This window comes from Dipodomys merriami, unplaced genomic scaffold (genome assembly GCF_024711535.1).
Source record: "Dipodomys merriami isolate MVZ:Mamm:240054 unplaced genomic scaffold, mDipMer1.0.p SCAF_1404, whole genome shotgun sequence".
Lineage (NCBI taxonomy): Eukaryota > Metazoa > Chordata > Mammalia > Rodentia > Heteromyidae > Dipodomys > Dipodomys merriami.
In genome coordinates this window covers 118,275-133,888 of record NW_027202721.1, presented here as the reverse complement: position 1 = coordinate 133,888, position 15,614 = coordinate 118,275, and positions in this window count along the sequence as shown.

Here is a 15,614-nt window from a genome sequence, read left to right as displayed (position 1 = left end):
ATGCCAATTCAAACAGCTGTGACTATCTAATTTCTATGTGTGGATTTATGTTTTCTGGAAAAACATCCTGAGCACATATGCCAAAAATCTGACAGTCCTAACAAGCAAAAATTTGTTTTCAGTATGATCAGCAGTTTGCAAATTGGGGTTCCATGCCTGTACAGGAGACAGGTCACAGGGGAATTCCCTACTTGTGACCCTAAAATAATTCTGTCCTGTTCAAAATAGCAGGATGGTAAAAATTTGTCAAACTTATTATATGGGAACTTTCTTTTTTGGGGGGGGGTAGGGGAGGGTCCGGTTGTGGGCCTGAACTCTGGGCCTGGGCGCTGTCCCTCAGCTCTTCAGCTCAAGGCTAGCGCTCTACCACTTGAGAAACAGTGCCACTTCTGGCTTTTTTTTCTGCTTATATGGTGCTGAGGAATCAAACCCAGGGCCTCATGCATGCAAGGCAAGCACTCTACCACTGAGCCACCTTCCCAACCCTTATATGGGAACTTTCTTGACCTGATATAGAGTACTGCATTAGAATGAAAGAATTCCAGTTGCTCAGAAATCAGGCAAAGATGTCATCCATTTCTGTTCAACCACATAGCAGGCATTTTTGCTAATGAAGCAAAATATAAAGTTCTTGACAAATAGTTTTTATTCATAATATATAAAGAACTCTTAAACTCATGAATAAGACAATAATAACCCCGTTAAGAAGATACAGAGAGAAGGCAAATAAGTACATAAAAAGCCTATACATTACAAGACTGTTGTAGAAATTCTTCTCAAATGTGTTCAGATAATGCTTTCTGGAATGAAAGGAATGTGAATAATTTCACTATCTTGATTCTTCAAATAATAATTTTTTTAAAAACTGCATAAAGAACTTCAGAGTTCATGGAATTCTTGTTTCATGTTCTATGCATAACACTTTACAAAAGACATAATCTTTAATTCTAGAAAACACCAATATTTTTAGCTTTTTACAGAAAAAAAGCAACACATGACAACTCTAAGAAACATGTCCAATGTCACCCAGCTAGCAGAAGAGTTTTAGATATTAGTATAGTCCCAGGGTTTGCAAATAATGAATTGAATTTGAGCCATGGATTCTGGTTTCTACTCAGTCTTAATTGTAATTTATACTTCATCCTTCTTCAGTAATTTATACTTCTTGCCTCCATTTCTGTATTCTGAAAATGAAGATAATATTCTCCCAACCTTAGATAATGAGATATGCAACACCATCAGATGACACAGAACACATTTACATTGTTGGGATTTATCCAACAATTGTTGAATAGTTTCTATAAAAAAAAAATCTATGTAACAATTGCTTTATAGTGTTTATAAAAATCTCAACAATAATTTTATTGTCTTAACACCTTGCTTAAAGGTGTTAAAGTACCAACCAAATTTACCCTAATTTTAAAAATTGAGGGCCTGGAAGGTGGCTCAGTGGTAGAGCGCTTGCCATGCATGCCTGAGTTCCTGGGTTCAATTCCTCAGCACCACATAAGCAGAAAGAAAAAGAGGAAAGTGGCGCTGTGGCTGAAGTGGTAAAGCGCTAGCCTTGAGCTGAAGAACTGAGGTACAACACCCAGGCCCAGAGTTCAGGCCCCACGACTGGACCCAAAAAATAAAAATAAAAATAAATTGAAATGAAATCAACTCAACCCTCCTGTTCTTTTAAGAAGTAAATCCTCTTTATGAGCTCCTCACCTTCTGACATGTAGTTATTAAGTGCATTTTCATGAAACCATTACCTCTCATTTTATTCTCATTGAACTCAGTTTTACAGAGTTGTTCTGTCTTACAAAACTGGTTGCAAAGACTTTCCCTTGATTTCCCCAAATGATGGTAGTCATTTGTGTAAATGACTTCTCAAAACTTTTAAGGCAATTGAAGAAGGAAATTATAGCAGAAAATTGCATAGAAAATACCTTGAAAATTGTATCAAGAATCTTTTTCCTTTTTCTTGTCTTTACTTTCTCAGTAGAAGGGATGGAATTCAGGGCCTCAACCTGGCTGGATAATTGCTCTTGATCCAAATCCCTAGCACTTTGTTGAGCTTTAGTTTGCTTTTCAGATAGTCTTATCTTAACTGCCTCAAACCATGGTCCTCCAACTTCTCCCTCTCTTATCAACATGTGGCACCAGTTTGTTTTAGAGATTGGCACTTCAGTATTATATTTTTACCATACCAACAGAAAAATCCAGTGTCTACCTCACAAGTAGTTAGAATTATAGGCATGTACCACTATATCAAACAGATTTTTTTTATTTCTTTTTCTAAAAAGAAATCATCAGTACTTCTGCTAACAAGGAATTATTCACTAACTTCTTTTTAGTTTTCAATTCTCTGCTTCTGTAACTTCTTTTTCATTTTTTTCATCACTGAAGACTGCAAATTTGTGATAACTTCAGTTTTGTTCAAGCTTTCAAAATATTCCTGTTTAGTCCACATTCTTCATGCCTCATATTCCATATCATAGTGATTTTCCTTACCAAAATTATTTGTCTCAGCCAGGAGAGGTGACTGATGCCTGCAATCCTAGGTACTCAGGAAGCTGAGATGTAAAGATTTTGGTTGGAAGCCAGCCACATATTTTCTATCTAAAAGGAAACTGGGCACCACCTAGTAACATAAAAATATTATTTCATATTTACTATAATAACATCTTACAAATATAAAGTTATTCATTTGATAACCTTAAAAAAACAAGGAATTAAACATGAATTTCTCTCAGGAAACCCAAATCAACATCTTAGGCTTTTGAGAAGCTCTAGAGGGTTGGGATGTAAAACTGTGGTAGAGAACAAGCCTAGCATGTGCAAGGCCCTCAGCACTGAAAAAAGGAAGAAGTATAAGAAGGAGGAGGATGATGGAGGAGGAGGAGGAGGAGGAGGAGGAGGAGGAGGAGGTAGAAGAGGAGGAGGAGGAAGAGGAGGAGAAGGTACAGAATGAAATTTATCCATATTTTCTTTAGTGAGTAATTATGGCAAAATAAGAAGGTCAAGTTTCTGTCTTTTTGATGTTTATAGTAGTTCCAGATTAGCCTCTGGAGATGCATTCCAAGTGAGTACGTGAAATCAGTGAAGTACTTTATACAGTTAACCGTAGGTATCCAGAATTTCCACATCTAGGAGTTCAACCAACCAGAAATTTAAAATAGGAAAAATTTGTTGTTCCCTAAACAGACAATATAGCAACTATTTACATACCTTTACATGTATGTTGGTAATAGATATAACCTTGATGCGATTTAAAGTGTAACTTATTTTGTATGAAATATGCTATTTTCTATATGGGATTGGATCCTATGCTGATTTTAGTATGCTCAATCAGTTCTGAAAGCAACCATATTAATACCAAGATGACCATATATACTATGTTTTTTCCCAGACAATTATAGCTACAATAAAGCTAAAGTTATAAATTAGGTTCAGTAAGACAATAATAACAGTAACTAATAAAATAGAAGAATTGTAACAATATGCTGTAAAAATGTAATGTGAAATGGGTGTGGAAGTGCACACCTGTAATCCTAGGAAACTGAAGCTAAGGCAGGAAGATAATGAGAGAGATATACAGTGAGACCTTACATCCAAAAAACCAAAAATAAAAAACAAAAAAGGTATTATGTGAATGTGGTCTCTTCCAAAATATGAGAGTTTTCCATTTAATCTTTTCAGATCACAGTTAATCACAGGTAACTAACTACAGAAGGGGAAATTACAGTGAAGGGGACTACTGTATAATTAAGTGTTATGTAAAGAGAAAAACCATATCCTTTTTAAAGGTTCTGTTCTGAGAAGAAAAGCCATACACCTTTCTTTTGCCTTTTTCTGAAACTCTATGACATTTCTCCCGTCCTACCTAACCACCGTCCCACCTGGCTTGTGGAAAGGACAAGCCCTCAAAACTAGCTTGGCTGTGGAAGAAGACAAACATTCTATTCCTGAACAATCAAGTATCTTGCAGCCTGTTTCACTCCTCCTATTTTGCTTCCAGATGCCCAGAAGACCTTCCTTTGAAGACATATTCTGTATTTTCAGGTGAGTGAGATAAATGACTTCCTTAGAAGACAATGTGACTTTGAAGATTGAAATTGAGAAAGGAAATCAAACTCTTCCATCATTTTTTTACTAAGGGCCAGAAAAAAAATGATAGGTTCTTACCTGCTGAGAGTAAGCAACTTTTGCAGCCTGTGCTAATGAATTTAATCTTGATGCTGATGTGAAATGTGTCTGAAATGTGTCCTGAGCCCTAATTCCTTACTTTCTGAGAACACCACCCCTTCAGAAATTCTGATTTATGATGTGAATATTTACTTCCTATAAGAAGTAGTTGCTTTGATATTTTGATTTTGTGAAGGCTGAGTGAATTTGATATTTTTCTCTCAGTTAAATTATAAGCATGTAAAAATGAATTGAACCTGATTAACTGAAGTTCTTTCTGCCCATTTTCTCTGATACAGATTTCTATGATTTGGGGAGTCTATATTTTAAGTCATTTTGGATGCCTAACTAGGTCTGTGAATGTGGATGAGTCAATAAGAATGGCAGAATTTGCCACATTGACTTTGGAGCAAAGAATTACAGCTGGTACCTGGGCAATGATTCAGAAGACAGCTGAGGCTGAAGCTATGAGCCTTCCTGCCTGTGTTCAGCTCCCAATCTCTTCTAACACACCCCTCACTCCCATGCGGTGGTTTCTTTTTCTATCCAAAGGGTTTCTGGAGCTTCTTCTTATTCTGGTTTCATAGTATGCCAACATGAGAAGAGTGAAAGCAAGCAAGGCAGATGTGGCAGAGGGATTTTATCTGAGGCTCCATCACACTTGAGAGCTTCTGGCTGAAAACTCCAGAAAGACAAAAGTGAAGAAACAGCTAAGAGAAAATGTAAGAAAGGAATCCATAATGATTAAGCCTAAAAACAGTGTCTAGGATAAGGAGACTCAGGACTTTGTGTCACCTGAGGAGAAGCTGGTAGAAGAGGGAATATTCAGGAAAAATGAGAAGGGGACAGGAGGGAATGGAGAGAAAGGCCTAGATTACCTAGATTTGGGACCTCAATGTGAGCTTAATTGGCAAACCAACCCCAATGATGCAATAGCTTACAACTTTCATTACTCTGTCATGCTACAAGCCTAATCCATGTCCACTTCCACTCAGCATGGTGTCCATTCTGGGATTCAGACTGACTGCTGGAGGTTCCAAAGGGAAGAGAACAGTGTGAAAACCACATGACTAAAACTCAGAAAAGACACGTCATCACTTCTCATATGTCATTTGTCAAAAAGTAAGTTATACAAACAAGCCTGATAGCAATGGGGATGGGAATACATATTGTGAGCATTATAATAATAGCTATTATTATTGTCATATAATAATCACCAAAGGGAAAGAGATGGTATTTCTCCCTTTTTAGGAGTATTGGAAAGGGCATTCTGTAGAATATTCTTCAGTTGGGAGCTCTCTGAATCTTTTCTCCTAAGATTGTGGCTATGAGGTTTCAGGGAGGAGAATTACAGAGAAAAAGTATGTTCTCAAGCTGGGCACTGGTAGCTCACACCTGTAATCCCAGCCTGAGATCTGAGGATTATGATTCTAAGCCAGCCTGGGCTGGGAAAATCCATGACACTCATCTCCATTTAACCAAAAAGAGCCAGAATTGGAGCTATGGCTCAAGTGTTAGAGCACTAGCATTGTGTGTGGGGGTGGGAGGGGTGGAGAGGAGAAAGCTCAGGGACAGAAGCTAGGCCTTGAGTTCAAACCCAGGATTGGGGGGTTGGGGGAAAATGTGTTCTCAGTGCATGAAATCGAGGGTGTATGTCAACATCACTATTGATGTTAACTTCGGGGTATAGTTGATCACTTTTATTCTGAAAATGATTTGTTCCACTCTTCTCTGTCCTATATTCTTTAAAAGAGGCAGCTATGCACAACCTAGACCTAAGAGGTATGGATTGCACTGGTTTCATTGTTTTTCTACTTAAAAAATTATACCTATGTACTTGTACAAAGGAGTTCTAATTTAACATGTCACTTTGTGAGTACAGTACATCTTGATCAATGTCACCACTTAGATCATTCTCCATCTCTCCCAACCCCATGCCCTCAATTTACCTGGTTGTATTTTCATACATGTACATTGACTACTATGAGTGGATTCGCCCACTGCAAGAATTTTGCCAAGAAATGTCTTCATTCTACAAGGCAAGGAATATGAAGTTGAGGACGATAAGCCCAAGACAGCATAGTTATTAATTGACATCAAGATGACAAAATCTTCACCAAAAGAAGCATAAGCATAAGAAAAAAGAACATGGCCAGGAAAATGTGAAGCATCTATCTTTGTGTGTGTGTGTGTGTGTGTGTGTGTGTGTGTGTGTGTGTGTGTGTGTGTGTGTGTGTGTGTGTGTGTGTGTGTGTGTGTGCTGGTTCTGAGGTGTGAGTGCCTGAGTGCTGCCCCTGAGCTGCTTTGCTCAAGGCTAGCACTCTACCACTTGAGCCACAGCACCATTTCCAGCTTTTTGATAGTTAATTGGAGATAAGAATCTCATTTACTTTCTAGTGTTGGTTGGCTTTTAACTACAATCTTCAGACCTTAGTCTCCTGAGTAGCTAGGATTGCTAGTGTGAGCCACTGGCAGCTGGCAAAACATCTATTAATGGTCCCACTTAAGCATGTGGTGCAGTAGGTCAATTGATACTTCTGACACTCAGATAATGATTCCTCTGCTTGTTCCTCTCTGGTGTTATGACTAATGTGATAATGCTCTCTCAGGTTTATATAAATGTGCAATCATTGTTGCGTTTTATTCAGTAAGCAGTTTTTCAGGACAGGGGTACTGTGAGGGGAGAGTATGGGATGAAAATTTTATCTGTACTTCTTGTGGCCTGGTGATAGCTTCTCAGAATGTTTGCAAGAAGAGTTAGGACTTCATATCTGCTGAATAAAGGAAAAGTCACACACCTTCCACAGAAGTTGTGCCACAGAAGGACAAATGGGAAAACTCATCCAGGCTCAGAGGCAAAGCAACAGGATGGGTTGTTCAGGTGGGTGAAAATTTGTGGAGTTTCTCTTTCTTACCATGGAGATATCATTCAATGCTGGCATTTACAATATGTGCCAGGACTCATATCTTTGTAGGTCTCTGTTTCTCTGTAGCATCTTTGACAATGACAGAAAGGAGAATGTAACAATGGCTCTCAGTTATGTTTTTGAACGAGGATCTCATCTCTCTCCCAACAAAAGCTAGAGTTATAATGAATGTGTAATAAAGAAACTGAATTTGGGGACATTGCCTTTCATATGGAGAAAAGTCTTTTTATCAATCCATTTTTTGAATAAAATATAAACTACCATATCCAAGTAATATGTGCATGCTACATTTTTAGTTGTAATCATTTGATGCCCTTAAACGTTTGCTTACATATTCTGATGTTAAGTGATTTTAAATAGATAGATCTCCTGGCTGGAAACCATGAAGACAAGTTTCTCAGCCTTATTCCCCATACTAAAGAGACTTATAGTTTCAGAAATGATTTTCTCCTTCAGTTGCTAAAATGATCCAGACTTTCAAACTTGATTATGTACATAATACCCAAGGTGGATGGATCTTTTAGGGCATTCTGGGCTCCCAGCACTAAGTACATTCTGCAACACTGCACACACTCAGTAAATGTTTGCCGAAGGAATATTTTCGGACTGTTTTCAAGAAAAAAAAACATAATGAAAATTTATGACAGTAATAGAACACACACAACATTTCAAATGAAGGGCAATGTCTCAAGGCCATGCTAATTAATTCCCTTCATTGAAAGTAGAATTATTATATTTTTATGAGACCAAGTACAATAAAAGCTATATTGATTAACTTTAATTGTATCGATGCTCTTCAGAAACTCTGATTGAAGGCAAAAGTTTTGAAGGTGGAATTGATGACAGACGTCTAGGAGTGTATTCGGGAGCTCAAAAACATTTGCCGACCATCAGACTGTTTGAAGGAACACTAATTTTCCCTAGGTAAACTGAAAAAGTTACATTTTCTTTTTTCTTTTGTATGTGTGTGTGTGTGTGTGTGTGTGTGTGTGTGAGAGAGAGAGAGAGAGAGAGAGAGAGAGAGAGAGAGACAGAGAGAGAGACAGAGACAGAGAGAGAGAAAGAGAAAGAGAAAGAGAGAAAGAGAGAGAGAGAGAGTGTGTGTGTATGTGTGTGTGTGCGTGTGTGCATGTGCTGGTGCTGGTGCTTGAATTCAGGGCCTGGGTGCTGTCCCTGTGGTTTTTTGCCCAAGGCTAGCACTCTACCACTTGAACTCTATTTTCTTGGTGGTTAATTGGACATAAGTGTCTCTTGCCTGGACTGGCTTTGAACCTTGATCCTCAGATATCAGCCACCTGAGAAACTAGAATTATAGCCATGAGCCACTGGTGCCCAGCTAGCAGTTGGATTTTTTTTTGTTGGTCTTGGAGCTTGAACTCTGGGCCTGGGTGCTGTCCTTCAGCTCTTCAACTCAAGACTAGCGTTCTACCACTTGAGCCACACTGCCACTTCCAGTTTTCTGCTAGTTTATTGGAGATAAGAGTCTCATGGACTTTCCTTCCCGAGCTAGCTTTCAACTGCGATCCTCAGATCTCAGCCTCCTTAGTAGCTAAGCTCACAGGGGTGAGACACGGGTGCCAGCAACAGTTGGCTTTTTGAGGTATGTGAAGAAGTAAAGAATTTTGAAAGTCAAGGTAAAGGAAAGCAGTCAATGTCTGTGTGGATTGTAATTCCTCTGCATTTGTCTCTTATAGTAAATTCACTGATGTCTTTCATTTGAAAAGCCTTACTAGTCCCTCTCCAACTATGTTCTCAGGCACCTGCTGAGGAGGCCTGGGAGAGTAGGGGTAGAAACAGGCCCCTCCCTGTGCAGGACAGAAATCCAGGCCTGGGGCATAGGAGTTGTTTTTCAGATTTTCACTCAATTATATTTGCCCATCTCTTATATTGTTCTTGTATTCTTGATGCTGGTTTGCACATATTTTAAAATAGACCTCCATTTCTGTTCTATTGGAGGTGAGCATGTGCCAAAGGGAACAGAAAAATAAATGTGTGTGTGTGTGTGTGTGTGTGTGTGTGTGTGTGTGTGTATAAATATAGTGGGGCAGGAAATATATGGGCATGCCCTTCCTAACCAATGCCTCCTGCTTAAGTTTTTGAGGTTCTGTCCTCCCATGTAAATGAAGGCAGTGACACTCACACTTTAGAGGGGGTTGATAGAAAGATTAAAATGTATTTAATGAAATAAATGAACATTAAATAGTTGGAATGATGCTTTGTACAGAGCAAGATAATCACTATCAATGCACATTAACATGGTATCTTAAAGCTTAAGTTCAAAATGTATTTGAAGGGAAGATAGACGTTTATTTGGACATCCATTGGAAATGCTCCAAGAGTGCAATCTTTCGGGGTGTGTGTGTGTGTGTGTGTGTGTGTGTGTGTGTGTGTGTGTGTGTGTGTGTGTGTGTGTGTGTGTTGTGTGTCTGTGTCTGTGTCTGTGTGTCTGTGTGTCTGTGTGTGTCTCTTTTCCTTTCTCTCTTTCCCCTCTGTCTTTCCCTTTCTCTCCGTCTCTCTTCCCACCCCCAGACACAAGCTTACATAGATTCTCATTCTCTTGATTTTTCCTCCAGGCTTGATTGCTCCACTCATTGAATGCACTGTGGCAGAAAATAGACTTAAGCTCCATCACAGACTCCTTTCTACTGCCTATCAGGTCCTCAATTCTATTTTCTAAGGCAAGATTGGGACATTAGACTTAGTTGGCAGAGTTCTTCTCTCCTGTCATGTTGTTCCTGGTGCCGACCTTTCCAGCTGCAGGGTTAGAGTGCCATGAAGTGATCCTAATCTCTTCCAAACAGAAAACAAGTGTTGAGGGAGGAGTGAGAAAGAGAATATGTGAGTAGATGTGTGTATACATGCACACACTCTTGAGGGAGTATTGAGTTAAATGAATAATGTATATATTTAGCACATAGAGTGGTGATTCACATATGTTAATTGCAGGAAGATCAAATCATAGATTTCAATCCAGTTTGGACAAAGGGAGTGAGATAGTATCTCAAAAATAAAATAAAAATCAAAGGCTGGAGTGTGGTAGAACACTTGCCTAATGCAATACAATTAGGTTTAATCCTCATTATCAAAATAAAAGAGAGTATTTAGCATAGACTCTGCCACTAGAAAATTCCATAAATGTTTTTAGTAAAATAAACAGAAAAATGCTAGAGGAAATTCACTAAGACAGTAACTGTTCGGGCTGTTTACAGATGATTATTTCTCATTGTTCTCAAGATATTCTACTTAAAATAATTTTTTACAATAAATGTGCATTTCTTACTTATCAATACAGGACAGAAATGTATAAATTAAAGAGTGATAGTTTATTTTAATTTATATTCAACTACTGAATCCCCTATATATTCGATTGCAGGAACATCATTTTATCCATGCAATGGACAAAGGTCTCATATCTAAAATATACATGGAATTCAAAAAAATAAATCCCCCAACAACAAATCTGCAAAGAAAAAACTGCCCAATAAATAAGTGGGCTAAAGACTTAAAGAGAAACTTCTCTGAGGAGGAAAGAAGGAAGGCCAATAGGCACATGTAGAAATGCTCAACCTCCCTAGCCATAAAAGAAATGCAAATCAAAACAACATTGAGATACCACCTCACCCCAGTTAGAATGGCTATAATCAAGAACTCTAATAACAGCAGATGCTGGAGGGGATGTGGATAGAAGGGTACTTTACTTCATTGTTGGTGGGAATGTAAACTTGTTCAACCACTTTGGAAAGTAGTATGGAGGTTCCTCAAAAGACTCCACATAGAGCTTCCCTATGACCCAGCAATCCCACTTTTGGGCATTTACCCAAATGTTTACAAACAAGACCACACTAAAGCTACCAGCACGACTATGTTTATTGCAGCACTATTTACTATAGCTAAGATATGGAACCAACCCAGAAGCCCCTCAGTAGATGCATGGATCAAGAAAATGTGGTATATATGCACAATGCAGTTCTATGCCTCCATCAGAAAGAATGACATTGCCCCATTTGTTAGGAAATGGAAAGACTTGGAAAGAAATTATATTAAGTGAAGTAAGCCAGGCCCAAAGAAACATAGGTCCCATGGTTTCCCTTATTTGCAATATCTAGTATATGTCTGAGTCAAGCAGAAAAGGTCAGATAAGGTGATGTTAGGAAAATGAACCCTAAGATATGTACTCAAATGATTTTTTTTATTTCTTGAGATTGTTTCTAACACATTTATAAGATTATTTATTTGTTGCTTTGTATGTCCCTCCCCCACAGTATAACCCCTGCTTTCACTGTATTTGATGTTATAATTTGTGGAGGGGAAGGGGAAAAACAAAACGTTTAATAGGGATACAGGTGGACCCATTGCAACAATGAGATGTCCAAGTCATTATGTCGAAAACAAACTTTAAAACTTTGGTGTGGGCGGAGGGGGGGGTGATCGGGGACGATTGGGTGGGGGGGGCAGGTGGAAGAATAGGAAGGGATGGGAAGGGGAAACAAAGGAGGAGGCAACAATGCTTGATAAGAAATGTACTCATTATCTTGCCCATGTAATTGTAACCCCTCCGTACAGTATTTTCACATTAAAAAAAGAATGTAAAAATAATAAAAACAATAAATGTGCATTTCTTACTTATTAATACAGGACAGAAATGTCTAAATTAAAGATTGACAGTTTATGTTAATTTATATTCAAGTATTGAATCCCCTATATATTCGACTGTAGGAACATCTTTTTTAGATATCACTGTCCTTTCAATATTCTTATTTCTCCACTTTTTTTTGCAGCGTAGGGGAGAGGTTAACTGTTGAGAGGCACCTAACTGCATGTGCTTTGTGATATGTGATGGTTTCAGCAGTTTAAATTTTGCGGTATGTGTACTGGATAGTTTCCAAGTTGGTAAAGTCTAGAGAAAACATTCAAGAAGTAAAAAAATGCAATGTACACTTAAAATCTTCACACCAAAATTAGTTATTTAATCACAAGGTGGACATGTTGCTGCCTTTGATGATTGTTTGGTATCCATAAATAGCACCCACATAACTCCTAGCATCCTAAATGTTGTTTTCCTTTTTAAAGATATCCTGCCTTGTTTATCTGATTCCTGAGTATAATTGCTTTGTCTTTGATTTCAAAATCAGAACTTTTCAGCAAAAAACAAAGTGTAAACAATAAGTTTTCTTATCTTGGGTAATAAAAGTAGGAATAAGCAATAGTATCACACAGAAAGACATAGTTTTATATTTTAGCTTGATGCCCTATCTGCTGTGAGAATCTAGTACTTCTTGGTATTTTGTTAATCATAGTTAACTTTTCAGATTGTTTCCTGGATTTCACTTAGAATGTTTACATTTAGAAAGTCTAAAGTCACGGGTGATTTCTCCCATGTGGCACCTTCAAATTGCTAAGGTTGATTCTCAGTTTGAAGACTCATAACCATTCAGGCCTCAACATCTTAATGAAGAAAGGGGAATATGGGCTTAGACTGTCCAAGTTGTATCTTTCTTGGGAAACAAAGCAAATTCTTTGCCCCTATGAAATTGCCACTGAGTCATTGTTCATGTTTCCCTTTGTCTGGGCCTCCCAAGAAACTAAGAAACACATCATAATCAATTTGTGACAATAATCCCTCAGAATTGTTTTGTGTAATAACATTCCCTTATACTTTCTTTTCTTTTGTTTTTCCTGTAAATCCATTTCATTAACTATATCATTTTTACCAAGATTGCTCCGTAAACTAACTCAAAACTTTGTTGGCATAAAAAATTGCTTACGTAAAAAGGGAATTTTATATGCCTTATCTCAATATACCTGCTGGTATAGACCCAGGACACTTTAAAAAGCCCTTTATACTTTTTTTAAGAAGGGAATTCATTCCTATGCCTTAGTCAGTGTCCACTACATAAAAGCTCTGTAGCACCACTGTGAACTTGTGACAAGTTAAAGAATTACTTTGAAGATTTAGAAAGTTCCTTTGCTGCATACATCAGCATTGTCCTTAAATCTCTTTTTCAGTTCAATTTTATCCATAAAATATTTCTATCTATGGGATTTTTAACAGATATTTATAATTCAGAAGAAAACTTATATGCATATTGTTTCATGGTCCTTGAGTGTATCTCTATATAATGGTAAGAAATCCTCAAAAGCTCTGCAACAGATTCATAATGACGGCTCTATTTCAAATGTATGGAGACAGAAGATCACATCCCAGTAAGTGGCAGGGATGGGAATGAAAGGCAGGTTCTTTTATTTCTAGGCCAGTCTGTTCCGAACTCTGAACCATGACAGTATTCAAGTTTCAAAAAATTAATGGTCTTTCCCCAGAGGACATGGAGGTTCTCAGGAAGCTGACTGACCTCATCCTATTCTGCCCTGTTATCACTGAATATCAGAGGCTGAATGGACCAAGGGAGCTCTTACTAACACTGTCTCTGCATTTATGGCTCTCTTTTCAGATTTCAAATCTAAATTCGCTTGGAGGTTTTTCAGCCTTGTATATTTTAAATCATGCATAGATACTTAGTATAAGCACAAGCTTTTCTACAAAACTCCCTTTGCAAATCAATTACAAAACGGTTTTGTGTGTGAGGTTAAAGAACACAAATTTTGGGGAGGGGGTAAGTTAGATTTAAAGTAAAATAGTAGATACAAACTCCTTGCATTCAGAAAAGAACAAAAAGCACAATGTTAATAGAATTGACATTGTTTAAATTTATGCATTTAAAACAGAAATAAAACATTTTTGTTATTATTTTGAATTTTATATTTGTAAGTCTAGCATGTCAAACACAAATTAGAGTTCTCTTTATTTCTTTCAAGTGAATATATAGCTTAAAATTGTATTACCTTTAAGTAGTTATACAAATGGGTTTCCTTTCAAGGTGTCAGTCTCTGACACAAGACATCTTGATTAATGTATTCCCTTTCAACATTCTTTATTCTGTGCCCCCTACCCCCCGAATACTAGGATTTGAACTGAAGGCCTTGTGCTTATTAGGCAAGCAAGCACAAACCTCCAGCCCTTTTTTTCTGTTTAGTTTATTTTCTCAGAAAGGGTCTCTCTTTTTATCTCTGTTTCTCTGTCTCTCTGTCTCTGTCTATGTCTCTCTCTCTCTTGAATTTTAGGCTTATTTTATTTCCATTACAGCATTTGAAGAAGTCTTGTGAGGAATAAATGATGATGAGTCCTGTTTTATACCACAATTCAGATAGCTTTTTAGCATTTAAAAGAATTTTTAGACCTATAGATTTATCCAGAGTGAATTAATGAGGTACAGGCTTAATGGAGGACCAAGTGTTATTTATTATCTTTTGGCCCAAGGAAACCCCAGACTGCAATCTTCCTACCTAGCTGAAATCACAGGTGGGAAATATCATGCCCAGCTTACTGAATGAGATAGAATCTCACTAGCTTTCAGTTATGACTAGCCTTCCATCCCAATCCTCCTGATCTCCACCTCCCATGAAACTAGGATTACAAGTATATGCCACTTGATGAGCTCTATTTAGAACTCCTGAATTTCTTTTCTACCCACCATACAAAGAAGTTATGTGCACCCATACGCCAAGTTTCCAAAAATCATTACTGGCCTCTCTATTCTCCTTTTGCCTCAAAGTGAGGAATCATTTTTGCCTCTTTTTTTTTTCCTTTACATATTACAGCAAAATTTCCCTGGAATAACAACATTGCTAACACACTACTGAGTTCTACAGAGGTCTTGCTCTAGTGGTCACCTACCTGCATTCCCTACATTTCCACTGTTTCTCCTTGCCCCCTACATACCCTAGCAATAGCTAGAGTTGCTGTTTAGTGTGTAAGTCATTTAGTTCTTCCTATCCATGGCCTTCTTGATTTTTTTGAGATCAGACCCTAACCACCTCTTTCTCTCTTTCTTCTTTCCTTCTTTCTCTTTTTCTCTTTCTCCTTCCTCTCTCCCTCCCTCCCTCCCTTTCTCCCTTCCTTCCTTCCTTCCTTCCTTCCTTCCTTCCTTCCTTCCTTTCTTTCTTTCTTTCTTTCTTTCTTTCTTTCTTTCGTTCTTTCTTTCTTTCTTTCTTTCTTTCTTTCTTTCTTCTTTCTTTCTTTCCTTCCTTCTCTTTCTTTCTTTCTTAGATCCTTCCTTCCTTCCTTTCTTCTTTCCATCCCTCCCCCTTCCTTCCTCCATTCTTTCCTCCTTCCTCCTCCTCCTCTTCTCTGTATGTGTGTGTGTGTATACATGTGTGTGTGCATGTGTACACATGCATTCCAGTATTTAGACTTGAATTCATGGCCTTGTACTCCCTCTTAGCATTTTTGTCTCAAAACTCTACCACTTGAGCCACATCTTTGCCTCTTTTTTGCTGGCCAATTGGAGACAGTGTTTTTCTACCCAGGCTGGCTGAGACCCATGATCCTCAGAGCAGATCTCAGCCTCCATTTCCAGCCTTCTACCCTTGGACTACCCTTGGGATTCCTTGAACTCCAATCTGCAGGAGAGGTGGCATTCTTGTTTGTCTTTGAAATGCCCTGGCTTGGCCTTCACC